The sequence below is a fragment of the Pinus tabuliformis genome, chromosome 8, assembly GCF_031772625.1.
Source record: "Pinus tabuliformis cultivar Carrire ecotype Pingquan chromosome 8, CPIR1, whole genome shotgun sequence".
Lineage (NCBI taxonomy): Eukaryota > Viridiplantae > Streptophyta > Pinopsida > Pinales > Pinaceae > Pinus > Pinus tabuliformis.
The window spans coordinates 444555600-444560100 of NC_142294.1; the positions used below are offsets into that span (position 1 = coordinate 444555600).

Below are 4501 nucleotides of genomic sequence, written 5' to 3' on the forward strand. Positions count from 1 at the left end.
ATATGAGCTTCTCCAATGAAGGCCAGCATGAGTTAATGTATAGCTTTTAGAATCTAATGCCGCAAATTTAAAATGCAATGCATATCTTTCGACTGACACCTTGGTATTCTGTTTTATTGATCGACATTCTAAAAATTGCTTACAAGAAGCATTCATTCAGTAGAATATGATCAGTTATTTTGTGATATAGTGGAGTACCTGGAAAAATGAAGGTACTGCTTTCCACTATTTGGCATGCATGCTCCACGCTTTTTCGAGTTTCAACAAACAACTTTTCGGTTGGATACAGAGCAGCAGTTTCCCACAATATAATATCTGGATTTAACTGTATCAGGATCATAATAAAGGAATGCTTTATAAGGCTATAAATGATCATGGACACTGTTCTTCTGTTCAAGCTTCACTGCAGAATTACTTGAAAACCACATTTGAGAAATATCACTCTCAAAGATGAGCTTTGCAATGTCCTTTCCTCCTCTAGAAATGCAAACAATACCATGATCTCGACAAATAGCCCTCACCTGCTCAGGGATCCAAACTCCTGGATTCACAAAAGATTCAAGTAGATCTGCCCCACAAAGTAGCATGACTCTTAAAGACTCTGTATTCACAAGCCCACTAGCACGCAAGGAAGACTCCACTCTCCTAAGAACTACCAAAGTCCGTTGGTAACTGCTTTGCTTTGCCTCCCATGGGTCCACCATTATAAATGATGAATCTTCAGATGCAAGCTGACATAAATTAATTCTATGCTCCGCAGATGCCAGGCCCTTTTTGCCATATGCATCATTGACAGGGGATATGTAACCCCCAAGAACCACATATCCATCTGATAGCAATTGATCCCTAGCCAGTTCAAACATGCGCAAGTGCATATAAGTTGGTGGATTGAAACTGCCTGGTAATAGAAGAACCACTTGCATTCGTTTTTGTTCCAAAGGATCTGTTGTGCATTTTGTATTCAGCTGACGAGAAAGTTTTTCCAATGGCAGAGGAACATCCATAGAACCTGAAATTGCTGCAGCAGTCCCACAACAGTCAGAATTGTCAGATGTTGATTTGAGAAACTTCCACTTCCTCTGACTTGAAGACAACAAAACTTGCCTACTGGGCCACATACCTAAATGAAAAATCTGTTTGAATTAGGAAGAGGACGTCAATTGAAAGCGAATAATGTAACAAATGTCAATGCATCTAATAAACATGACAAGATTCAGTTTAATAATACTGTTGGATATTTACATTGTGGAAACGTGGTTGCCGAACAAGCATGTAGTTATGTTTGAATGTTGGTGCTTCTAGCTTAAATTCAAAATCAACAGTACAAGGTCTAAGTAATCAAATAATCATGTAGTTACGTTCGAGTCTTGAGTTTTCAAACTGAAATTCAGAACCAATTGTGCAAGGTCAAAGTAGTCAAATTCTAAGGCTATCCGCAGGTCAAACTCAAAATCGAGTAAGCTATTTGCAGGCAATTCAATTGAGGTAGGTCGTCCAGATACATTTCCATGAACGGGTGGGTGCCCAAGTTCGACCCCTGAGGCTTTTCCCCGCTCAAATTCAGATCAATTGCACACGGTCAAAGAAGCCAATGGCTATCAATAGGCAATTCAATTGATATAGTTCAGATACATTTCCTGGATCAGCAGATTTTTTTTGTTTTCTTTTTTTAACACATCGTTGCACAGCCGATGAAAATTTCTCGCAAACCATATCTTTGAAGTTTGAAGTTACTCTACAGCTGCATTCCTTTGTTGTTGCGAATGTTGGCAGTAGGTCTCCCACCACAGGGGAGCATGCTACAGACAGTTTAAGGCACACAAAGGTAATTTTTTCACATCATTATATTCTTTGGCTGAAATAAACCTCAAGCTGCCTTTAACCAATTATTCAGTTTTTCTTCCTATACTTTCCCCTCAAATTGCTGAATTTTGAGCTTTGCCCCACTGTAAACAGACTTAGCCACACTTGTTTGGAAGGAGTCTTTCAAACCAAGTCACATGCCCCTGCTGTAGGGCTTGAGACTTGCTTCCATCCAAGTGAGTTTTACTTCTGGAGATACATTTTCTTCCTTAATTGGAGGCGTCTTCTTAACTCTTTTGTTCCAGTATTTTTGCGGCCAGAAGGACAAGAAGAAATACAATGTATTCACTAAAGAGTGACCGAGACAAAATCATTTCAGATTAGAGCCTTGCACTCTGGCACCACCAGCAATATCCACCTGCTCTGCTTAGGCCTGTGTCCTCCTGACTACAGCCATTTCCTCCTCTGCCTAATCTACTTGTCTACCCCTACCAGTAAACTAGCTAACCAAAAGTAAACACCCAGTTGTTTTGTTCGAATCGGATTTTGACGATTCATTATGTCAAGGTGTCTTCTGTTCCATCATGGCTGAAACAGCAAGATCATTAAATGTTAGCATTTATAATCTGGCCTTAGCAGTTATAGTCGTTTCCTGACTTCAGAAATTGCTAAATGTTCCCAAATGTCAGCCAGAATAACCAAAAGTTTGTGCATACGCACCAGCAGTAAAATGAGCTGGGTTATATGATGATTTTGTTCATGAAGTATCACACAATAATTGTTCAAATATGTTACAGCTTCAATGAAAAAAAAAAAATTTAACTGACGTATCACTCTCCCTCTCTTGCTTGTCCAACTGACGTATCACTCGGTCCAATCAATTGTGTATTCACAGGTTTATCTTAAATAGTTTCGAAATATAAAAGAACGTTATCGAACCTCAAGGCAATAATATTAGATTTAGTATTTATTATTGTTATTTATTTATTACTTATTATGGTATTTTTTATATATATATATATATATATATATATATATTTTTAATATAAAAGAACGTTATCCAATAATATTAGATTTGGTATTTATTATTGTGATTTATTAGTTATTATGGTATTTTTTTTTAAGTGATTGATTTGATGTTTTGATAAATACTTGTTATAATCTATAAATAAGGATTTAGAGAAAGTATTAGTTACTCTGGTATTATCAAAGATATTATAAACATATAAAGACACTGAAAATGGGTGTCTTTTATAAAAGCAAATAAAAATATGACGTGGGTTTAATATATTTAAAAGGAATGTTGAAATTTATCCGGTTTATTAAAGAATTTTAGTATGTGTATGTAAATTTATTTGAAGAGCATATAGTTAATTTAAGATTGACTTCTGTTACATGAAAATGATAGATTTAAAATTGGCTTTTGTTAAATAAAAGGATTCATGTTTATTTGGCAAGAGATTTATCAATAAATAGTGGTGAAACTAGTAAGACACATAGCAATGCTTCAACATAAAAATAAAAATTATGAAAAGTTATGAAAGGAAATATGTTATTTAAAGCATCTAGCGTAATGAATTATTTAGTTGCAATGTATACTTTGTTATAGATTTTTACTTATTAATTATGTGTATCTACCAAGTGAGCTTATAATGAGAACCACTTATTAGCATGGCTTATAAAGGCATTAACATATGGTGCAAGCCAAGTGTTATAAATGCCCTGAAAGAGGTTTTTAAAGAAATGAGAACAATGAAATTAAAGTCATACTTTAAATTTAAATATTTTGGTCCACAAGACGTAGAGTAGTCAGTTATAAAGGTTAAGATTATTGTTAAGAAATTCCTTGTGTGAGAGGGAATATGTTCCAAGTGCAGACAAACCATTGTGAAATTTCTCATCAAATATTATGGAATTTTCTTATAAAATGTATTTGTCGTGAACATTATTTTTGTAATCTCACCTTTTGTGAAAAAAATCCTATTGCAAGAGTTCCAAACCCCGAATGAAGACATCCCAATGAAGCAAAAACATTACAAGATATGTTAAGACATATTTTACTAAAATGTGAAGTATTCATACTGAAATTAGAAAACAAAATCATATGACTACTTGTACATTAAGGGAATTATGCCTACCATGAATCTGAGTCCTAACAGTGATGAAATGTTGGAATGACAAGAGTACCCTACTGAGAAACTCTTGTGTTAGCCAAAGTCGTGCAAATTCTATACTTCTCTCAAACTTGTGTAGTACATCAGTTTCTAGAAATTACTTGCATATATCAGCGTCTAGAAATCTTGATTATAGTATTATAAAATACATACTTACAAATTTGTTGTATACCTCATCCAATATCAATATCAGGTTCTCGAAATCCTCTTGTATACCTTGTCCAATATCAATATCAATGTCTCGAAATCCTCATTATCAATATCAGTTTCGACATCACTTTCTGGAAATCTTGATTTTAATTTTATAAAATACAGGATCACAAATTCTTGGATGCTTCAATCAATATCAGCATCAATGTTTAGATGCCTCGATCAATATCAGCATCCACTTTCCTTTTTGTAGGTTCTCCCATCCATTCAATGAATGAGTATATAGAGGAAAACAATTTGTCTATCTGTTTTTCATTTTTCCATGCTACGCCTTGAAAATTTTTCCCACTCCATTTGATATAGGGAAAAATAGT

At 34.6% G+C, this 4501-nt stretch overlaps 1 pseudogene; it reads right to left on the reverse strand.

The window, feature by feature from the left end:
- Nucleotides 1–362: 362 nt before the first annotated feature.
- On the reverse strand, nucleotides 363–1053 carry LOC149235963 (nicotinamide/nicotinic acid mononucleotide adenylyltransferase pseudogene; annotated as a pseudogene).
- Between the last annotated feature and the right edge of the window lie 3448 nt (nucleotides 1054–4501).